This window comes from Mustelus asterias, unplaced genomic scaffold (assembly GCF_964213995.1).
Source record: "Mustelus asterias unplaced genomic scaffold, sMusAst1.hap1.1 HAP1_SCAFFOLD_1664, whole genome shotgun sequence".
Lineage (NCBI taxonomy): Eukaryota > Metazoa > Chordata > Chondrichthyes > Carcharhiniformes > Triakidae > Mustelus > Mustelus asterias.
This window is the reverse complement of record NW_027591609.1, coordinates 17,994-42,267: the sequence shown is the minus strand read 5'-3', so window position 1 is coordinate 42,267 and position 24,274 is coordinate 17,994. Positions and strand designations below refer to the sequence as shown.

Below are 24,274 nucleotides of genomic sequence, written 5' to 3'. Positions count from 1 at the left end.
GGCATTTGACAAGGTGCCGCACCAAAGACTGCTACATAAGATAAAGGTGCACAGTGTTACGGGTAATGTATTAGCATGGATAGAGGATTGGTTAACTAATAGAAAGCAAAGAGTGGGGGTAAATGGGTGTTTTTCTGGTTGGCGATCAGTGACTAGTGGTGTGCCTCAGGGATCAGTGTTGGGACCGCAATTGTTTACGATTTACATCGATGATTTGGAGGTGGGGACCAAGTGTAGTGTGTCAAAATTCGCAGATGACACTAAGAGCAAAGTGTGCAGAGGACGCTGAAAGTCTGCAAAGGGATATAGATAATCTAACTGAGTGGGCGAGGGTCTGGCAGATGGAGCACAATGTTGGTAAATGTGAGGTCATCCATTTTGGTAGGAATAACAGCAAAATGGACTATTATTTAAATGGGAAAAAATTGCAGCATGCTGCTGTGCAGAGGGACCTGGGTGTCCTTGTGCAGGAATCTCAAAGAGTTGGTTTGCAGGTGCAACAGGTAATTAAGAAGGCAAATGGAATTTTGTCCTTCATTGCTAGAGGGATGGAGTTTAAAAACAGCAAGATTATTGCAGCTGTAGAAGGTGCTGGTGAGGCCACACCTGGAGTACTGTGTACAGTTTTGGTCTCCTTACTTGAGAAATGATATACTGGCACTGGAGGGGGTGCAGAGGAGATTCACGAGGTTGATTCCGGAGTTGAGAGGGTTGGCTTATGAGGAGAAACTGAATAGACTGGGCCTATACTCATTGGATTTCAGAAGAATGAGGGGAGATCTTATAGAAACATATAAGATTATGAAGGGAATAGATAAGATAGAAGCAGGGAAGTTGTTTCCACTGGCGGGTGAAACTAGAACTAGGGGGCATAGCCTCAAAATAAGGGGAAGCAGATTTAGGACTGAGTTGAGGAGGAACTTCTTCACACAATGGGTTGTGAATCTGTGGAATTCCCTGCCCAATGAAGCAGTTGGGGCTACCTCATTGAATGTTTTTAAGGCAAGGATAGATAAATTATTAAACAGTAAAGGAATTAAGGGCTATGGTGAGCGGGCGTGTAAGTGGAGCTGAGTCCACAAAAAGATCAGCCATGAGGGCTCGAGGGGCCAGATGGCCTACTCCTGCTCCTAGTTCTTATGTTCTTCCCACAATCCCCACATTTCCATGGCATCTCCCTGTGACTGCAATTATGTTCCAAAAGGCCAGATGATTGGTTGAAGCTTTCACCACACCTGACTAAACCTCTGACTAACCTGACTAAAACGGAGGATAAAGTATTGGTGTCTGTAAGGGCTAAAAGAATACACTTGGCTTCCTTGTAGATCTGTGGCACCAAGTTCAAGACTCCTTCATGAATCATCCTCTTGGCCTCTCGCCTGTCAACTGTCCATGAGAATCTTATATGTTTCAGAATGTTCACTGCTCACTCTTCCAAACCCAATGAGTATAGGTGCAACCCTTCCCCAAAAGACGAGTTGGATTCTGCGGCATCACTTGCCCCGAGGTCAAAGGACCTTTGTGTGGTCCACCCCCTGGCCTGCTACGATTCCTGTGGTGGGTGGGATGGGAGAATTCTCCCCTGCACCTTCACAACCTTTCCTCAAAAGGCAACACCTTCATCTTAGGAATGGGCCTGGTGAACTTTCTCTGAACTCATTCCAATGAAAGCATGTCATTCCATAAGTAGGGAGACCAAAACCGCACACAGTATTCCAGCTGCTATCTCAGCAATGTCCTGTGTAGGTGCAGCAAGTTCCCTTTTTCAAACTCCACCCCCTTGCAGTAAAGTCCAACACTCCATTTGCCGCCTTCTTTACTTGCTGTACCTTCATCCTATTTTTTCACGATTCATGTACAAGGACACCCAGATTCCTCTCTACGGCAGTATTCTTCAGTTTCTGTATATTTAAACAATTTTTTGCTTCTCTATTCTTCCTGCCAAAGTGGAAAAGCTCCCACTTTCCCGCACTATACTCCATCTGCCATTTTTCTGTCCATTCAGGTAACTTATCTGTGCCCCTTACAGATTTTTTGTAATAACCTCACAACTTGCTTTTCTACCTATCTTTGTATCATCAATTCTGGCTTCATCCAAGTCATTGATCAAGGTGGCTGTTTTCCTCTCTCTCAGTTGTGGGTGATATTTGTCTCTATTCTCCTGGAAACTGAATGAATCTTGTTCCAAACTGGGTTCAATATCAGACATTTCAGGGAGTCAGGAATCATTCGCCCCTGAACCTACACTGGTAAAACCCCAGGCAGTTCCTCAGTAAGGATTTTTCTGGTTCCTCACCATATATTAGTCAGGATACTGAAACCCAGCTTTTTTACAGTCCACTCCTGGAGGCCCCACTCCCTGAGCCGACAACATTCAGCAGTGTCAGTGCTGAAGTTTCACAGTGGGAGTGATTCCCAGAGTAACTGTCAATCAGATCACCATTGATGTCCAGGTTTGTGTATTTTTAGTTATCCTGATGTCTAACACACACACATCAATAAAACAGGGAATTCCTGCAAACAAACTGCAGCTTCTTCTCTGTCTGGACAGACAATGTTTGTTGAATAATTGTCCCAGCGGTTAACAGGCTCCTGTGAACTCATCCAACTCGTATTTTAATACTGACTTTAACAAATATATTTTAAATAGGTTTATTTTAAATGAGTTAAAACCAGCCTTAAAATGGTATATATAGTATAACAACCATAGTACGTTTCAGACTGGAAACTTTAACCTGCTGTTTCACTTTCATTTAGGAGCAGATCCCAGTTTTACACCAATCTCTGATTCATGTATCCAGCATTCACCGTCATTCTAAAAGCAGAAGTTGCTGCAAAATCTCAGTAAGTCTGACAGAATCTGTAAAGACAGGAACAGTTAATGTTTCCAGTTGAATGTGACTCTTCTTCAGTGTCAAAACATTCGCTCTGTTTCTCTCTCCAGAGATGCTGTCAGACCTGCTGAGTTTTTACAGCACTTCTTGTTTTTATTTACGAGTTCAGGACTCAGACAAGACAATCCACAATACAAATCTTACAACTGGGCCAGGGTTTATTAACATCAGCAGAAACAGACACCAATGAAAATGGTTGGGACCTCGATGTGATTAACAGCAAAATTCAGTCCTTGCAGTCACTCGTGAACATGATGGTGTTTCAGCAGGTGAGGTGACTGAGTGAATCCCTTCCCACACACGGAGCAGGTGAATGGCCTGTCCCCAGTGTGAATTCGCTGGTGCTTTACCAGGTTGGATGATTGACTGAATCTCTTACCACAATCAGAGCAGGTGAATGGTCTCTCCCCAGTGTGAACTCGCTGGTGTCTCAGCAAGGTGGATGAATCAATAAATCCCTTCCCACACTCGGAGCAGATAAATGGCCTCTCCCTATTATGAATTCTCTGGTGTTTCAGCAGGTCGGATGAATCAGTGAATCCCTTCCCACAATCAGAGCATCCTCCCCATTGACCAACTGTGAGAATGAACAAAATGCAGTCCTGGATGTAATTGAGAGCAGAAACTATAACAGCAGAATCCAACCTCTGGAATCACTCGTGAACTCGTTGGTGTCTCAGCAGGTGGGATGAAACTCTGAATCCCTTCCCACACTGAGAGCAGGTGAATGGTCTCTCCCCAGTGTGAACTCGCTGGTGTATCCGCAGGCTGGATAATCGAGTGAATCTCTTCTCACATTGAGAGCAGGTGAACAGCCTCTCCCCAGTGTGAACTCGCTGGTGTCTCTGCAGGCTCGATGACTGAGTGAATCCCTTCCCACACTGAGAGCAGGTGAACGGCCTCTCTCCAGTGTGAACTCGCTGGTGTCTCAGCAGGCTGGATGAATCACAGAATCCCTTCCCACACTGAGAACACGTGAACGGTCTCTCTCCAGTGTGAACTCGCTGGTGTGACCGCAAGTGGGATAACTGAGTGAATCCCTCCCCACACTGAGAGCAGGTGAATGGCCTCTCCCCAGTGTGGCTGCGCCGATGAGCTTCCAGCTGTGATGGGGCTCTGTATCTCTTCCCACAGTCCCCACATTTCCATGGTTTCTCCATGGTGCAGGTGTCCTTGCCTCTCTCTTGGGTGGACAATCAGTTGAAGCCTCGTCCACACACAGAACACGGGTACCGTCTCTCCCTGCTGTGAATGGTGTGATATTTATTCAGGCTGTGTAACTGGTTAAAGCTCTTTAGTCAGTGCACTGGAAGACTCTCACTCGAGTGTGGCAGTGTGTTGGTGCTTTTCCAGTCACACTGATGTTTGAAATCTTTTCAAATCAACAGACTGGACAACCTTTTCTCCTTCTAGATTCAAAGGCCGATGATATTCAGCTCCCATGGAATATAACTGTCAGATCTGACGTGACGTTTGAGATTTCGGCCTGTGATTCCTCTTTCAATATCCTGTAAAACAAGTTTACAAAAGTCATCAGTGTCAGTGCAGGATAGAAATTCAGAACAGACAATTCTAGTTTCTATGGAACATTCTTTCCTATTTCAGTCCAAAAAAGCTGTGAATCTCCATCCCACACACTCTCCCTCCATTCTCACTCTGCTGTATCTAATATTCACCCTCCCAATTCTCCTGAAGGTGCTGATTGAGGCTGATTGACAGATCCATGCTCACTGCTTCCTGTCCTGGACACAGAGACCAGAACAAATAGGAGCTGCAGTCGGCCATTTGGCCCATCGAGTCTTTTAAACTATTCAATGAGATAATTCGTTCATCTACCTCAGCATCATTCTCCCCACACTAAACCCATATCCCTTGATATCTTCAATATCCAGAAACCAATCAATCTCTCTCTTGAAAATAGTTGATGACTGAGGTTTCACTGTCCTCAGGGGTTGAGAATTCCAAAGCTTTACCACATCCTTGAGTGAAGAAATCCCCCCACATCTTAGCTTTTGCTCCATCTTCTTGTCTGTTCCCCATAACCCTTGACACCCTTGTCAGTCAAAGATCTGTCTAACTGGAATATATTCAATGATCCTCAGCCTCCACTGGTCCCTGGGGAAGAGAAATCCAAAAGACTAACAAGCCTCTGAGGGAAGAGATGTCTGGAAATATATAACGTAGCTACAGTTCCATATTACAAGATATTCAGATCCCAAGGAATATGACTGTCTAGACGTGACGATTGAGATTTTTGCCTGTGATTCCTTGTTCAAAATCCTGTGAAATGAGTTTGCAAAAGTCATCACAGTCAGTATAGGACAGAAATTCAGAGCAGACAATTCTAGTTTCTATGGAACATTCTTTCCTATTTCATTCCCAAAAAGTTGTAAATCTCCATCCATATCTATGGATTCTATTTAAAAATGAAAGTGGATGGGCACTTGAAGGAAATAAACTTTCAGGAGAATGGGATATAGAGTGGGAATGGGACTGGAATGTTATACAGAGAGTCAGCATGGACTCGAGTTACCGAATGGATTCCTTCTGTGCTGTAATGACTTTATGACTGGAAATGTATAACATCGCTGCAGTATTATATTACAATGCAAGAAATAATAATAAATATATTTTATTACAGAAACATAAATAATGTATCTAATCTGGGTACCATATAATAACACTAGACATATCTCTGTCCTATATTAACCTTCTGTCCCCTTAAATGTCAGCCATCTCCTGCCCTTTAATTGTGAACATTAGGAAAGAGACCATCCTTTTAGACAGAAAGAAGATTAACGTTTCAGGGTGGGCAGAATGAATTGCAGGGAATAAAAATGTATCAGATTTTGTTGGTCAATATAAGCTCAGAAGTGGAAAGGAAATGATCTCCAGTGGAAGAGAAACAATTCCTGAACATTGTAAGACTAAGCTGGCAAATCAGCAGTGAATAGAGTTGTGAAGTGATAAAAACCTCATCAAGACATTGCTTGCGGAAATAATAGTTAAAATACACCCATTATTAGAGGCAGAGGAAGGTAGACAATGTCAGAGAGCTGATCAGGGAGGGCAGAGGTGAAACAGAGAAATGGATGGCCGTTTAAAAATTCATAAAAAGCATGGTTAGCAAGTTTGCAGACGATATTGAATTCGGAGGTATCGCTGATAGTGAAGAAGGTTATCAAAAATTACAGGGAGATCTTGATCAGTTGATCGGTTAGGGAAGTGGGCCGATGATTGGCAAATGGATTTCAGTACAGATAATACAGAGTACAGAGGCACAACCTCAGGCTAAAGGTCCTTTAAAACAGAGATAAGGACGAATTTCTTCAGCCAGAGAGTGGTGAATTTGTGGAACTCTTTGCCGCAGAAGGCTGTGGAGGCCAAGTCATTGACTGTCTTTAAGACAGAGATAGATAGGTTCTTGATTAATAAGGGGATCTGGGGTGATGGGAAAAAGGCAGGAGAATGGGGGGAGAAAAATATCAGCCATGATTGAATGGCGGAGCAGACTCGATGGGCCAAGTGGTCTAATTCTGCTCCTATGTCTTATGGTCTTAAGTGTGAGTGTTGCATTTTGGAAAGTCAAACCAGGGGAGGACTTGTACAGTGAATGGTAAGGCCCTGGGGAGTGTTGAGGAACAGAGGAACCCAGGAGTACAAGTACATAGTTTGTTGGAAGTGGCAGCACAGGTAGACAGAGTGGTGAAGAAGGCATTTAGCACACTGGCCTTCATCAGTCAGGGCACTGAGTTTAGGAGTTGGGACATTATGTTATAGTTGTATAAGTTGTTGATGAGGCTGCACTTGGAGTACTGTGTACAGTTTTTGTAACCCTGTCATAGGAAAGACATTGATAAACTGGAAAGAGTGAAAAGAAGATTTATGAGGATGTTGCCGGGACTAATGGGCCTGAGTGATAGCGAGAGGTTGGACAGGTGAGGGCTTTATTCCTTCGAACACAGGAGAATATGGGGTGACTATATTGAGGTGTATTAAATCATGGGGGGCATAGATAGGATGAACCCACATTGCCTTTTTGCCAGGGTAGCGCAATTGAAAATTAGAGGGCATAGGTTTAAGGTGAGAGGGGAAAGATTAAAAGGGACCTGAAGGGCAACATCTTCATGCAGAGGGTGTACATGGAATGAACTGCCAGAGAAAGTGGTTGAGACAGGTTTAAACATTTAGAAAGCATAAGTACATGAATTGGAAAGGATTAGAGGGATATGAGCCAAACATGGGCAATTGGGACGAGCTGGGAGGGCACCATGGTTGGCATGGATCAGGTGGGCCCAAGGGCCTGTTTCCGTGCTGTATTGCTCTATGACTCTATGTGTTGGCTGCGTCAGCATCTATTGCGCATAACTCATTGCCCTTGAACTGAGTGGTTTGCATTGCTGGGGGATGTGGTAATTTCCTTCTTTAAAGGACATTATTAAATTGGATGGATTTTTACAACAATTGTCATCAATGGACTTCTAATTCTAGATTTTTACTGAATTCAAATTTCAACATCTGCCATTGTGGGATTCGAATCCAGGATTCACAGTGTATTGCCCTGGATCCCTGTATTACTAATCCAATGACACTGTCACTGCACCATTGCCTGCCCATCCATGGTAAAGGAGTCACAATAGCCTGAGATCCATGGAATCAGAGCATGCTCTAAATTTAAATTAATGCTCACTCACACTCACCCCAAAACAATTTCACTGTTTTCAACGTTTTAAATCTGCTGGAGTCTACGTCTGCAAAGATCTCAGGGAGATTGGTGTCTGGGAAAAATGTTGCAATCTTCAAATCTTCTCCCTGTAAATGATGAAAATTATAGGTGCAATTCAATGTTAGAAATTCAAGACAGACAAACATTTCTTTTGGTCTGAGTTTGCTGTGAGTAAATCCTCCCCTTCTAACCCCCTGTAAAAGGAGTTTCCAAAATCCATCAGCATCTGTCCAGAACAGAAATTCAAAACATTCTCTCCTATTGCTTGCACAGAATTACTTTAGTGGGACAAAATTGCAGTGGAGGCAGTTCAGAGAAGATCCAGTTGGTTGATTCCTGAAATGAGGAGTTTTATCTTTCAGGTTGAGCAGCTGGGGCCTGTACTCTTTGGAGTTTAGAAGACTGAGAAGTAATCTTATTGAAACATCTGGGAATTTCAGGGTGGCATAATGGTTCGCACTGCTGCCTCACAGCACCAGGATCCCAAGTTCAATTCCAGCGTTGGGTCACTGTCTGTGTGGAGTTTGCACATTTTCCCCTTGTCTGTGAGTTTCCTCAGGGTGCTCCAGTTTCCTCCCACAGTCCAAAGATGTATGGATTAGGTGGATCAACCATGCTAAATTGACCCAAGTGTCAGGGGGATTAGCAGGGTAAATGCAGGGGGTTGTGGGGATGGGGCTGGGTGGAATTGTGGTTGGTACAAACTTGATGGGTCGAATGGCCTCCTTCTGCACTGTTGGGATTCTATGATTCATATGATATAAGGTGCTTGACAAGGTAGATGCTGAGGATGTTTCCTTTGGTGTGGGAATCAAGTCGAAATAAAGGATTTAAGATTAAGATGAAGAGAGATCTTTTCTCTCAATGGGCTGTTGATCTTTGGAACTCTGTCTTCACCAGAGAGGATTGGAGGCAGGTCATTGAATATATTCAAAGCTGAGGTTCTGATCCACAAGAAAGTCATGGGTATTGACGGGGTGGGGGCAGCAAAGTCATAGATTCATAGAGATTTGCAGCATGGAAAACGGCCCTTTGGCCCAACTTGTCCATGCTGCCCTTTTTTTTAAACCCTTAAGCTCATCCCAATTGCCCACATTTGGCCCATATCCCTCTATACCCATGTAACTATCTAAATGCTATTTAAAAGACTAAATTGTACCCGCCTCTACTACTACCTCTGGCAGCTTGTTCCAAATACTCACCACCCTATCTAACTGCAACGGGATCTTGATCAATTGGGCCAGTGGGCTGACGAATGGCAGATGGAGTTTAATTTAGACAAATGCGAGGTGATGCATTTTGGTAGATTGAACCAGGGCAGGACTTATTCAGTTAATGGTAGAGTTACAGAACAAAGAGATCTAGGGGTACATGTTCATAGCTCCTTGAAAGTGGAGCCACAGGTGGACAGAGTGGTGAAGAAAGCATTCGGCATACTTGGTTTCATCGGTCAGAACATTGAATACAGGTGTTGGAATGTCTTGTTGAAGTTGTACAAGACATTGGGAAAACCACACTTGGAATACTGTGTGCAATTCTGGTCACCCTATTATAGAAAGGATATTATTAAACTAAAAAGAGTGCAGCAAAGATTTACTAGGATGCTACTGGGACTTGATGGATTGAGTTATAAGGAGAGGCTGGATAGACTGGGACTTTTTTCTCTTGAGCGTAGGAAGCTGAGCAGTGATCTTAGAGAGGTCTATAAAATAATGAGGGGCATAGATCAGCTGGATAGTCAATATCTTTTCCCAAAGGTAGGGGAGTCTAATACTAGAGGGCAGAGGTTTAAATTGAGAGGGGAGAGATACAAAGTGTCCAGAGGGGCAATTTTTTCACAGAGGGTGGTGAGTGTCTGGAACAAGTAGTAGTCGAGGCGGGTTCAATTTTGTCTTTTAAAAAGCATTTCGATAGTTACATGGGTATGATGGGTATAGAGGGATATGGGCCAAATGCGGGCAATTGGGATTTTTACAAAAGTGCGGCATGGACAAGTTGGGCCGAAGGGCCTGTTTCCATGCTGTAAACCTCTCTGACTCTATGACCCTCTGTGTGAACAAATTGCTCCTCTGGACACTTTTGTATCTCTCCCGTCTCACCTTAAACCTATGCCCTCTAGTTCTAGACTCCCCTACCTTTGGGAAAAGATACTGACTATCTAGCTGATCTGTGCCCCTCATTATTTTATAGCCCTCTATAAGATCACCCCTCCGTCTCCTGTGCTCCAGAGAAAAAAAGTCCCAGTCTATCCAGCCTCTCCAAAGTAGACATGATCTTATTGAATGATGCAGCAGGCTCGATGGGCCGAATGACTGGCTCCTGTTCCGAATTCTTCTTCGGATGTGCTTGGATAGTTGCGCATGCGCCCTGCAACATATTGTCCCTCTGAAGATCGTGGTTCTGAACCAGCCCCTGAAACCACGCCCGTTATGACCAGCCCGAGAGCATGCGCTCTCCTTCCCCGCTGGAACAAGATGGCGGCCGAAAACCGGGGCCTGTTCCTGGGAAAAAAAACCCAAGAGCTGCAAACCCGGAACCCGCATGGTCTTATTCGCGCCTTGCAACCTGCAGCGGGTATTTGTGGAGCCTCCGCTCCCTCCCCACCCCGACTCCATTCCTCCCTCCGCCACACTGACTCTCACCCGCTGAAAAAAACGTCCGCCGCACTCGCAGGGCTCTGAGCAAAGTGGCACTGCGCAGGCTCCAGATACAGCACTGCGCCTGCGCAATAGGCTGTGTGGACTGAACAGGACACTTTGACACCCGCAGGCATACTTGGGAATTAACGGCGCCATTGTCAATCAAAGACATAATAGAAAACTATCTGGTGCAATTGAGATTAATTAATTTTTAAAAATACATTCCTCTGAATTTGTGATGAATTGGCCTGTGTACTAAGCAGATATTAAGGTTCCATTTAAAATTAAAAGAAAAGATGCTGATAAAACGCAGCAGGATTGAGAGAGAACCCACAGAGGCAAGTTATGAATAGAGTTCAGACTGAAGCAACAATAAAAAAACGCACACGGGGGGCCAGGAACTGAGTTCTGCATCCAACAGACAGCCTAATTCATGCCAGCTCCTAACTGTGTTTCTAAACTCGAACCTATAAAACAGTACCACAGAAACAAAACTCTGGAGAGACTGGTTCCGGGACAAAGAAAATAAATACTGGAGATAGTCATCAGGCAAGGCAGCCTGTGAGAGTCACAAACAGAATTGAGGGTTCAGGTTGCTGACCTGCCCTCAGTCTGCAATTAAACATTTAGAGTCAGTCACTGATTAATGGCGGTCACAATTCCCACAATGTTCGGCGCCTCAGAAACCCCTCCATTCAAAAGTTGTTCGCCGGAATTCACTAATCATAGAATCCTTACAGTGCAGAAAGCGGCCATTCGATCCATCGAGTCTGTACTGCAACGGCAACAATATATTCTGCACCCGACTCTTTTCCTTTCCCCCTATGTACTCTATCAATTTACTTTTTTTCTGTACAGCACGCAAGAAATAATACTTTTCACCGTATCCCAGAACATGCGACAATAATAAATCAAATTAGACACTACATATCTTGGACACCAAGGGACAAATTTACCTAACCTGCACATCTTTGGGCTATGAGAAAAAAACCGGAGCACCCAGAGGAAATGCACACAGACAGAGGGAGATTGTGCAAACTCCACACATGAGGTGGAGATGCCAGCGCTGAACTGGGGTGAGCACAGTAAGAAGCCTCAAAATACAAGGTTAAAGACCAACAGGTTTATTTGGAACCACAAGCTTTCAGAGCGCTGATGAAGGAGCAGTGCTCTGCAAGCTCGTGATTCCAAATAACCAAAAGAGAGAATGCTGGAAAATCTCAGCAGATTTGGCAACATCTATAAGGAGAGAAAAGAGCTGACATTTCGAGACCAGATGACTCTTTGTCAAAGCTTTGATAAAGACTCATGTGGACTCGAAGCATCAGTTCTTTTCTCTCCTTACAGATCCTGCCATATCGGCTGAGATTTTCCAGCAACTTCTCTTTTGGTTTCAAATTCCAGCATCCGCAATAAGTTACTTTGATTCCAAATAAACTTATTGGACTTTAACTTGGTGTTATGAGACTTCTTCCTGAGCAAACTCCAGAGAGACAGTCACCCACCACTGGAATCGAACTCTGACTCAGTGAGGCAGCAGTGCTAACCACTGTGCCACAGTGAAGGTAGTTTGCCGCAAATTTCGGGTGATAACAATGGGCTGGATGTTGCTCAGAATGTGGAGCACTGCAGCAAAGTACAGAGAGACAGAGCAGCAGACTGGACTGAGAAATGGAGTCTGCAGACTGGAACTGGCAGCATGAGGAGAGGTTATTTAGTCTACAGCAATCTACAACCCACCCCTATTACCGAGACAGTGAGACAGAGATTACAAACACTCACCAACACAGCTCCACTGAAACGTCCCAGGAAAAAGGGGGAAATCTGTGGCAGTTCATGTCCTGATATAGCCCCAGGACTGTCACTCAAAGCCCCAACCCGGCCCAGTTCTCAGCTCAGCCTCTCAGCTTGCAGCTTCCTGCACCTTGAGGCAACCCTGTCCAGGTGTGGGAGGTCTGTGGAACCACAGACTGGGGGGTGGGGTGACCTCCTGCTGTGCCCCAAATAGTTTCTCCTTCCCGTCCCCCTTGGCGCTCTAAGATCTGAATGTTGATCTGTTGATGGACATTGCAGAGCCTAACTGAGCTGCGCCTGTCCCTTATCCTGGGTCACTCCCTCCCCCTGGGGTCAGTGTGTTCAGTTCGCTGCTTCTTTCCCTGCTGAACCTCCAGACTGGAAGCATTAACTCCATTCTCTCTCCACAGATGCTGTCAGACCTGCTGAGATTTTCCAGCATTTTCTGTTTCTGTTTCAGATTCCAGCATCCGCAGTATTTTGCTTTTATCTTCATTTAAACAAACATTCTTTGACGGCCTTTACCCCCATTGCTCCTTTCCAGAGCTTCCCACCTTCTGCTATTGTCCGTAACTCCCACATTAACTCTGTCATTCCTCCCCTTTACCCCGCTCACCCTGTCTGAAATCAGCTCAGAGTTTTACCGCCATCTCCCCCTCCCCCAGCCTCCACATCCCAACACCCGGAATCTCTAACCCAGCGGTTCCAGTTTGTCTGGTTTGAGTTCAGATTTGCCGCAGCACCGACAGGATTTCACTTCAAACCAGCCGGAACTGACTGCTCACAAATCCCTAAATGTTTCTCCAGCAGCCCGGGCTTGTTAATGTTGTTTAAAGTCAGCGCCCAAATGCAGTTACTCTCCTCAGTTTAAAAAACTTCTCCGTTTAATCTAAAGTATTATTCGCACCAGACGCAAACACAAAATTGTGAACGTTACCCTACCACCGCCCCCGCCCCCCCCCCCCCGCCCACCACCCCCAGACCCGAGCTGGGGTGTCCTGAGTAAGAGACATCTGTTCCAGGTGTGACAATTCTTACACATTGTCTGGTTGGAAATATTCATGAATGAAAGCAAGTTGCTGCTTTTGTCAAAAGGGTCACCTGAATTCGAAACGTCAGCTCTTTTTGTCTCCTTACAGATGCTGCCAGACCTGCTGAGATTTTCCAGCGTTTTCTCTTTTGGCTGGAAATACTCAACAAGTCAGGCAGCCTCTGTGGAGAGAGGAACAGACTGAATGTGACCTGTCATCGGAACTGGGAAATATATTATTATTTCTCGCAACTGAAAGAGACACTTTACAGCCTTCAGAACAAAACTGAGCTCAACAATTTTACACCACAATCTCTGCCCCCATTGTGATCTGTGTTTCGTTGCTGCTTTTTTCACCTCATTTCCCTCTTGTTTACTTTACATTCAGACTATCGCTCACCGGCTATTCACACCTCATCCAGAACATCTTTTGTGTCTTTACTTGTTCAATTACCACTCGTTTTGGTCTTGGGCCGTGAAACATTTTGTCAGTTTGCAGATCTTTCATTTTGTTCTTCTCCACCTCCCTCTCTCAATTCTTCAGAGGTCAGTCTTTGACAAAGGGTCATCTGGACTCGAAACGTCAGCACTTTTCTCTCTTGACAAATGCCCGTGACCGCTGAAGTGCGTCATGGGCATTCAGCCTCTGATCTTTGGGTAAGCATTCTCCAAGGCGGCCTTCACGACACACGACAGCGCAGAGTCGCTGAGCAGAAACTGATAGCCAAGTTTCGCACACATGAGGACGGCCTAAACCGGGATGTTGGCTTTATGTCACACTATCAGTAAACCCCACAGCTTGCCTCCTGGACTTGCTGGCTGTCCTGTCTGGAGACAATACACATCTCTTTAACCTGTGCTTAATGCTCCCTCCACTCACATTGTCTGTATCTTTAAGAACTGGTTGGCTGTAGAGATTTGCATTCTAATCAGTATTCTGTAACTTGATTTTGTGTCTCTTTGCCCTGTTTGAGAGCAGATTTCCACTCCATCTGACGAAGGAGCAGCGCTCCAAAAGCTAATGGTATTTGCTATCAAATAAACCTGTTGGACTTTAACCTGGTGTTGTTAAAACTGTTACTCTAAATATATCCCCATCGCTCCGGGTGGGAGTGGAATTGATGATTTCTTGACTGTCTGTCTGCACTGCTGCCTCACAGTGCCAGGGACCCGGGTTCAATTCCCAGCTTGGGTCACTGTCTGTGTGGAGTCTGCACGTTCTCCCCGTGTCTGTGTGGGTTCCCTCCGGGTGCTCCGGTTTCCTCCCACCGTCTGAAAGATGTGCTATTTAGGTGCATTGACCCAAACAGGTGCTGGAGTGTGGCGACGAGGGGAATTTCACAGTAACTTCATTGCAGTGTTAATGTAAGCCTTACTTGTGACTAATAAATAAATTTAACTTTTAACTTTAATTTTGTGAACTCATAGAATCGTAGAATCTTACAGTGCAGAAGGAGGCCATTCAGCCCATCGAGTCTGCACCAACCACAATCCCACCCAGGCCCTATCCCCGTAACTCCACATATTTAACCTGCTAATCCTCCTGACACTAGGGTCAATTTTGCATGGCCAGTCAACCTAAGCAGCACATCTTTGGACTGTGGGAGGAAACCGGAGCACCCGGAGGAAACCCACGCAGACACGGGGAGAATGTGCAGACTCTGCACAGACAGTGACCCAAGCCAGGAATTGAACTCAGGTCCCTGGCGCTGTGAGGCAGGAGTGCTAACCACTGTGCCACCATGCTGCCCTCATCTCCTTGAACAAATAGTAAATTGTAGAGATTATAAAGTTTGAATTGTAATATCTAATGGTGTAAAATATCTGGGAGCAGAGTGGATGTGATAAAGGCTGGAATACAGACTGTGGGAATGAGGCTGAAACTGCTGTGCTCAGTGAATGGTTCTTATTGGAGGGAGGGATGTAGCGGGATCTTCCTTGTTACTCCACTTACAGGCCGATGTTTGAGGGTCTGCCGATAGCTGCGAGTGTCTCTCTCTTACAGGCCTTGAAATTTCAACGGCCGGGGAATGCTGTACTGGGGCAAGTCCACAGGAGAGAGAGCGCTGAACCAGGCTCACCGTTTATACCTGACCGGTAACCTGATACTTATATCACACAGCCATCCCAAAACCGCCACCAAGGCCTGAGTGATTCTCTCCCTTGTCAGTGGGACAACGGCCACCCTGCACCCACTCCACTCGAGTAGGTCTCCAAGAGAGAGAACAGAGAGACTCTGTTCTTTATCTCCTGACCAGCAGTCTCCCTTGAGTGAGCGGGTTCGAATCGCTCAGATCACCCTCGGTTCTAGACTCCGGATTTATGGTAAGGGATATTGAAACTGTGACCTCGTCAGAGTGCACTGATGAGAGAACAAGAGGCAAGACGGACTCCAAATGAGTTTCAAAACTTACAGTGATTTATTTAACAATACAATCAACCTCTTCAATACCCCACCACACATGAATAAAACTTATACTTTATACTACACTATGGGAGAAATGCAAATGGGTACAATGTATTCCTGAACTTTAAAATTACAATACACCACCCCTCCCCTTGCCTCAACCTCTATCCTATCCTCGGGAGCTTCGCATGGTTGGCTGGGATACTCACAATTCTAAAAGGGTCGGCTTTGTGGTCGGCTCAAATGTCTTAGTGCAGGGTCGAAACTGAAGAGAGCTCGGTCCTGCTTGTCTGTGTCTCAGCTTGTGATTCTGGAAGAGAGCTTGGTTCTGCTTGTCTGTGTCACTGCTTGCGATTCTGGAAGAGAGCTTGGTTCTGCTTGTCTGCTTTTCAGCTTGCGATTCTGGAAGAGAGCTTGGTTCTGCTTGTCTGTGTCCCTGCTTGCGATTCTGTAAGAGAGCTTGGTTCTGCTTGTCTGTGTCACTGCTTGTGATTCTGGAAGAGAGCTTGGTCCTGCTTGTTTGACTCTCAGCTCAATGTATCAAAAACACCTTCCCTGCCCCCGTAGGTGATTTTCAAGGACAATGGGGCTTTCGATCACTGGCAGTTTCAGTTTAATTTCGTCAAGTCCACACACAAAAGGCTGGAACTGCCTTGACCCCCTGTGGGTCGTTATTTCAATGTCTTCTGTGGATGGGCCGATTTCTGTGGCCATGGACTCCCTGCTGGTCTGTTTACTGTCCTTTGTCCTTCTGATGATTCGATCACTGGTGTGTCTGCCTTTTTGGCCACTTACATATTCAGGGACCTCACACCTTTTTTTCTCTTAGCACAGTCCACAGGCAGGTTATGTTTGTCCTGCCGAGCCTTCTGGGAGGTTTTTATCAGCCAGCAGCCAGAGTTGGCCACTTTTAAACTGGCAGGTTTCTCCTGAGTCCTTTTAAAATATGGAGGATTGCCCTGAAACTTACAGGGATGGGAGGAAGGAGAAAGGGATGGATGGTGAGAGGGAGGGATGAGTGAGGTGGATGGAGGGAGATGGGGGTGAATGTGAGAAGCTGAAGTTTACATTTGGAGAGGTTCCCAGTCTCTCTGATCAGCTGAACTGGGGAAGCTTTTGCGCAGACTGCACTGCTGCTGTTTCCCCTCCTATCCACCAGGGGTCGCTGTAGGCCTCCCAGCTGCTGCTCCGCCCAGTGTCACCACTTGCCCACTCCAGCCCCTCCAGTACACCTCCCGGGCCATTCTTGCCATCCTGCCAGGTCTCGGGTACTGAGGCCAGTAGTAAAGTTTATTTATGAGTCACAATAAGGTTTACATTCACACTGTAATGAAGTTACTGTGAAAATCCTCTGGTCGCCACACTCCGGCACCTGTTCGGGGACACTGAGGGAGAATTCAGCTTGGCCAATGCACCCTAACCAGCACATCTTTTGGACTGTGGGAGGAAACCGGAGCACCCGGAGGAAATCCACAGACACGTGGAAAATGTGCAAACTCCACACAGTGACCCAAGCCGGGAATCAAATCCAAACCCCTGGTGCTGTGAGGCAGCAGTGCGAACCACTGGGCCACTGTACCGCCCAGTGCTCTAAGGTTAAGTTTCTTCTTCAAACCGAAGAAGATTCAGTGTCACATCAGGATGGGGAAAAGGGAGTCCATTGGCTTCAGATGGATAATGGTAAAAGTTAATATCCCAATTTATTCACTTTATTCCTTCAAGCTGAGGTTTACAAAGTGAAAATTCCACTGTTTACAGCAGTGACTAAATAAGCAATGACACTCATCCTATATTTAAATTAGTCTGGAATACACCTCAATTTCACACAGGTTAACATTTTTCAAGCATTTGGAACCCCAAATGTCTGCTGATGTGTCATCCAGAGCTGTTTTCCTGGCAGTTTGTGTCAGTAGCAGGCTGCCGTTACCATCCACTCTTGGGCAGGGTGAGGAGACAGCTCCGACACCGACCTCAGCTGGAATGGGAATTGAACCATACATTAGTCCGCAGGCCAGCAATGCTGCAGGAATTGCAAAGGGGCTGCACAGAGGTCCAGAATTAGAAGAGGGGGTTGTGAAGATGGAGGAAGCGTCTGCAAGACATGAGGACATTTTGGATTATCTCAAAATTACAGAATGCGGGAGACCAGTCAGGAATGTGTTGAAATTGTCAAGTCTGGCAGTAATGTGTGGATGTGGGATTCAGCAGCAGATGAAGGGCTGCACGGTGGAACAGTGGTTAGCACTGCTGCCTGACAGCAGTGGGTTTCTGTGTACGTTCTCCCTGTGTCTGAGTTTCCTCTGGGTGCTTCCGTTTCCTCCTACATTCCAAAGATGTGCAGGTTAGGTGGATTGGCCATGTTAAATTATCCGTTAGCGTCCAAAGATGTGTAGGTTAGGGGGGGTTAGCAGGGTAAATGCACAAGGGTACAGGGCCCATCGAGTCTGCACCGACTCTCCAACAGAGCATCTTACCCAGGCCCTATCCCCGTAGCCCCACATATTTATCCCGCTATTCCACTGTGTTACTTATTCATCACAATAGGGACCAGAGTCTGAGGTTATAAATGGGTGAGTTTACTCCAATAGTAATTCTTTCGACATCTGACAAGTTTACAGCTATTAACATCCTGCCTATCAAATAGCTCCAGCCTACATATGAGAGGACCAACATTCAGAGCTTTCAAATCTTTATCCTGAAGTTACAAAACAGACTTTAGTCAACGGCCTGCTGATACATCGGCACATTCACACAGGGGTGGATTGGACTGTGATCTGTTTATTATTCATCTTTAGTTCAATACAGTTTCTGAGTGATTTAAATTTAAAACAAGGTCTGCAGGTGTGAAGATTTATTGACACATGAATGAGAGATGCTATGGGGTATTCTACAAGTCCAACAGGGCTGATTTACATCAGAAAAACTCCAACTATCAGTATAAACGTAATTTAGTTGTGATGTAATTAACAGCAGCAATAACAGCAGAATCACACCCCTGTGATCACTGGTGAACTCGCTGGTGTCTCACCAGGTTGTGTGACTGGGTGAATCTCTTTCCACACATGGAACAAGTGAACGGCTTCTCCTCACTGTGAACCTGTTGGTGTCTCAGCAGAGTGGATGACCGGGTGAATCCTTTCCCACACTCAGTGCAGGTGAACGATCTCTCCTCAGTGTGATTTCGCTGGTGTGCGAGCAGAAGTTTTCTGCTTTTAAAGCTCTTCACACAGTCAGAACATCTGAACGGTCTCTCATTTGTGTGAACAAGTTGGTGTGAAGTGAGAGAGGATAAACAATTGAATCTCTTCCCACACACAGGGCAGGTGACCGGCCTCTCCCCAGTGTGAATTCGCTGGTGTACAGTGAGGTCGCCTGATCGCCTGAAGCCAGTCCCGCAGTGAGAACACGTGAATGGTCTCTCGTCAGAGTGAACACGTTGATGGTGACGTAGTTCCTCAGAACTTTTATAGCCCTTCCCACAGTCTGGACATTTAAACCGTCTCTCTTCACTGTGAACTCGTTGGTGTTTCTGCAGGTTGGATGATCGGTTAATCCCCTTCCCACATTCAGAGCAGGTGAATGGCCTCTCTCCAGTGTGAATGCGCTCATGTGCCACAAGATGGAATGATGTCCTGAACCCCTTCTGGCAGTGGGAACAGCTGAACAGTGTGGAACTGGTGTGAATGTACTGGTGCTCCCGCAGTGTGCATCGAGTTTTAAAATTCTTTCCACACTCAGTGCATTAAAACTCTCTCCTGACGGTGTGAACTCGCTGGTGTCTCTGCAGGGCAGAGAAATCTGTGAATCCCTTCCCACACACGGAGCAGGTGAAAGGCCTCTCCCCTGTGTGAATGTGTCGCTGTATCAGCAGGGCCGATGACTGAGTAAATCCTTTTCCACATTCAGAGCAGGTGAACTGCCTCTCCCTGCTGTGAATGCGCTGGTGTATCAACAGGCCAGCTGTCTGAGTGAATCCCTTCCCACACACAGAGCAGTTAAAAGTTCTCTCTCCAGTGTGAGTGTGTTAGTGATTTTCCAGGTCAACTGGATAATTGAATCCTTTCCCACAGTCTCCACATTTATACGGTCTCTCCCTGGTGTGACTGCGCTTGTGACTCTACAGGCCAGATGATTGGTTGAAGTCTTGTCCACACACAGAACACATGTATGGTTTCTCCCCTCTGTGAACGGTGCTTCTTTCTTCCATGTTGAAAGGCCGATGATGTTTAGATCCTGATGAATCGAGACACTCTGTCAGATCTTGATGTGATCCTTGATTTACAATTTTCTGTAATTCCTCACCTTCCAATCCCCTGAAAAATGAATTGAAAACAGAAAGAGGGAAACATGAGAGACAAGCCATTAAAACACAAAATACGAAATTCAGCTGAACTAATTTGGTAAACTGTGGAATTGGGACTAGGAAATAGTGGATATGAAAGCTGCTGGATTGTGACAAAGACTCAAACTGTTCACCAATGCACTGAGGGAAAGGAACCCTCCACCTCTTCAGAGCCTACAACAAGAATCCAGCCTTTATGCAAAAGAGGAAAAGATCAGGAGGAAGGTGACGGAGAGAGACTTTATGCATCAGCAACTCAACCAGGATTTTGGCAGAATCTCCTCAACCCACAATCTTCCCCACCTGGAAGTACCAGAGCAGCTGGGACGTGGGAAAACCACACAACTTCCCGACTTGGACAAATATCACTGTCCCTTCAATGTGACTGGGTTAAAATTCTAATACTCTTGCATTGTGGGAGCACCTTTACTATACGGACTGCAGAGGTTCAAGAAGAAGGCCAACTATCACCATCACAAAGGACAATTGGTGATTGGTAACATATCACTGTCTGTGATAGTAATTCAGGACAAATACCTGGGCCTTGTCAGTAATGTCTACTTCCAAAGAATTTTTTATTTTTTTGCAAATCTGTATGAAACCTGCAAGTTCATATGTTCATAAGATATAGGAGCAGAATTAGGCCATTCGGCCCCTTGAGTCCACTCCACCATTCAATCATGGCTGATATGCTTCTCATCCCCATTTTCCTGCCTTCTCCCATAACCTTTCAACCCATAACCAATTAAAAATCTGTCCAACTCCTCCTTAAATTACTCACTGCCCAGCATCCACCGCACTTTGGGGCAACAGATGAAAGGAAAACAAGGAAACAAAACCAATGGCCGCTACAATCCAGGAGGACAAGGACAGTGGACAGATGGGAAAGCCATCACCTGGAAGTCCCCTTCCAAACCACTCAGCATCTTGACTTTGAAATATGTCACTGTTCCTTTACTGTCATTGGATCAAAATCCTGGAATTCCCTCACTAACAACACTGTGGATGTACCTACGCCACATAGACTGCAGCGATTCAAGAAGGCAGCTCACCACCACCTTTTCAAAGGCAGTTAAGGATGGGCAATAAATGCTCGTCTAGCCAACGACTAGAATCAATTGAACGATTTTTAAAATGACTTGGAATATCCATGAGAAAACAATCCTGACAGTTACTCAAATAAATACTTCACTCAGTCACACCAGCTTCTGAGTTTATATTTGACTGAAGTGGTTGGATTTTGCTGTTGTTTGTGGAAAACTTTGGGGCATTTGCGCAGTCCATTACACAAACTAGCCTCCCATCCATTGTCTCCATCTACACTTCCCGCTGCCTCGGAAAAGCAGCCAACATAATCGAGAATGTCACACACCCCGGACATACTCTCTTCAACCTTCTTCCGCCAAGAAAAAGGTACAAAAGTCTGAGATCATGTGCCAACCGATTCAAGAACACCTTCTTCCCTGCTACCATCAGACTTCTGAATAACCTAATTCTCATTAATTTGATCTTCCTCTACAGCCTAACTGTGACTGTAATACTACATTCTGCACTCTCTCCTTTCCTTCCCTATGTACAGTATGCTTTGTCTGTATAGTGCACAAGGAATAATGCTTTTCACTGTACACTAATACATGTGACAATAATAAATCAAATCAAAAAAGAACCACACGCACTCCGGACACCCTCTCTTCCACCTTCTTCCATCAGGAAAAAGGATGCAAAAGTCTTGAGATCATTTTCCAACTGACTCAAAAACAGCTTAATCCCTGCTGCCATCAGACTTTTGAATGGAGCTGCCTTATATATTGTTTTGCTACACCGTGGATATGTCTGTAACACTACATTCTGTACTCTTTTCTTTCCTTCTCTCCTATCCGCTCGATGAATGGAATGCTTTGTCTGTACAGTGCGCAAGAAATAATAATTTTCACTGTAAACCATAACGTGACAATAATAAATCAAAATAATCCACCAGTTCCCACTTCTGTTCTTTCTGATGAGTGAAGGATCTGTGCACAGCTTTTTCGACCCTCCTCCCAATCTCCACATCACAGCAAAAAGATCACCAGTCAACAACAACGACTTTCAATGACGGAGGATTTACCCAGCATTCGCCGCGGTGGTGAATGTCCCATATTTACACGAGAGGAAGGCACTGCGCAGGTGCAGTATCACCAGTATTGGCGCATGCGCAGTCAGTCATGGCGATGGGGTGCGTCTCTCTTTTTGTCTCTTTGCCACGGGAAAGGAAGCGGAAACTCTGAGGGAGCGATGGAGCCGGCTCTGGAGAAGAAGAGTTTCTAAACACCTGGTGGGCGCTCAAACCCTGATTGAGACTCTGCGCTTCCGTGTTTGCAGCTCCGGATCTTTTTCCGCCCGAGGCCCAATTTCAGGTTAACGGCCGCCATCTTGGATCAGCGAGAGGCGCATGCGCCAGGGTCTTCGTGGCGCAACAGTGAGGGCGGGGTTTAGATTTTACAGTTCCCACCGGGTCCTAGTTTCCAGCACATCAGAGTTATAATTATTTATTCGTGTCAGAAGTAGGTTTACATTGACACGACAATGAAGTTACTGTGAAAATCCCCTAGTCGCCGCACTCCGGCGCCTGCTCGGGTCCACTGAGAGAGAATTTAGCATGGCCAGTGCACCTAACCAGCACATCTTTCGGACTGTGGGAGGAAACCTGAGCACCTGAAGGAAACCCACACAGACACAGGGATAATGTGCAAACTCTACACAGACAGTGACCCAATCCGGGAACTGAAGCCAGGTCTAACCACTGTGTCACCGTGCCTCCCAGCAAACTGGGCAACAGGTGTCTAAACAGTTTCACCCGCTCCCAGCCTGCAGCTGATGTTTACAGGAGTCCATGAACCATGTACATATTCAGTGTGAGAGGTTGCAGTTCCTGAAGGAGCTGCTTCTCCACTTTTAGTTACACTTCTATTCTGCCCCATGCGCCTAATGATTAGCTGCCCATGTGGAGGAGGCTTGGGAGGTCAGAGGGTCTTTTCCTGGACCTGCTCTTGGGGCTGATTAAAACAGTGATTTGTAGATCAGCATGGGGTAACTAGGCTGTTGGCCTCTCTTCCATGGTCTTGTCCATGCTCTTGTGGTCCTGAAGAAGTGTGCAGTGTCGACTGGAACACTCGATACCTTCCACAACTCAGGGTACAGAGTGTCTCATAGACACTGGAAACAAAGTTCTGGTTTAGTTGAGATGGAAGTTTGACTGGACCACAAGATTGGGGAAACAAGAGAGAAAATAATATTCCATAGAAACTAGAATTGTCTGTTCTGACTTTCTATCTTGTGGTGACAATGATACTGACTCTGTCAATGTCTTTTACAAGGTCCACGAGGGCGATGAATTGCAGATGGGAAACTGAAACCAAACATTACATCAAGATCTGATAGAGTCCCTCAGTTCATCAGGACCTGAATATCATCAACCTTGAAATGTGGAAGGAGAAATGTTTTTCTATTTTGGCGGCGAGGAAAGATTTCAAACATCAGTGTGACTGGAAAAGCACCAAGACATACACACACACCCGAGTGAGAGTGTTCCAGTAAACTGACTGTGGAAAGAGCTTTAACCAGTTACACAGCCTGATTTAAAAAAAAAAATCTCAGTAATCACAGCAGAGAGCCAAAGGATGAGAAGATCTTGGAGCAGAATTAGGCCATTGGGCCCATTGAGTCTGCTCCACTATTCACTGATCTGAGATAATCCTGAACTCCACTTTCCTGCCTGATCCCCATGACTCTTGATTCCCTTACTGAGAAATAATACACAAGTTCTTTATGTGGACAAGGCTTGAACAGATTGTTTAACCTTGACGGACACAAGGACACCCGCACCATGGAGAAACCATGGAAATGTGGGGACTGTGGGAAGGGATTCAGTTACCCATCATTGCTGGAAATACATCGCCGCAGTCACACTGGGGAGAGACCATTCACCTGCTCTGTGTGCAGGAAGGGATTCATTCAGTCATTCCACCTGCTGACCCACCAGCAAGTTCACATTGAAGAGAGGCTTTTTAACCACTCTGACAGCGATAACAACTCTAAAAGCTCTGAGGACCTGGTCAAGCACCAGATTGTTCTCATTGCGAGACAGTTCAGTTGCTCTCACTGTGGGAAGCTGTTTAAACAATCACAGAACCTCATTGAACACAAACGCACTCACACTGGGGAGAGGCCGTTCACCTGCTCTGTGTGTGGGAAGGGATTTACATGATCATCCCACCTCGCTACACACCGATTGGTTCACACTGATAACAGACCTTTCAAATGTACTGAATGTGAGAAGAGTTATAAAACCACAAGTGATCTGCTGATACACCAGCGAGTTCACAGTGAGGAGAGGCCATTCAGATGTACAGTGTGTGGGAAGGGATTCACTCTGTTATCCAGCCTCCAGAAACACCAGCGAG

The 24,274-nt window shown here is 45.7% G+C and overlaps 1 pseudogene; it reads right to left on the bottom strand.

Moving 5' to 3' along the window:
• Positions 1–22,243, bottom strand: part of LOC144488559 (uncharacterized) — a 30,850-nt pseudogene extending 8,607 nt beyond the window's left edge.
• Positions 22,244–24,274: the final 2,031 nt, after the last annotated feature.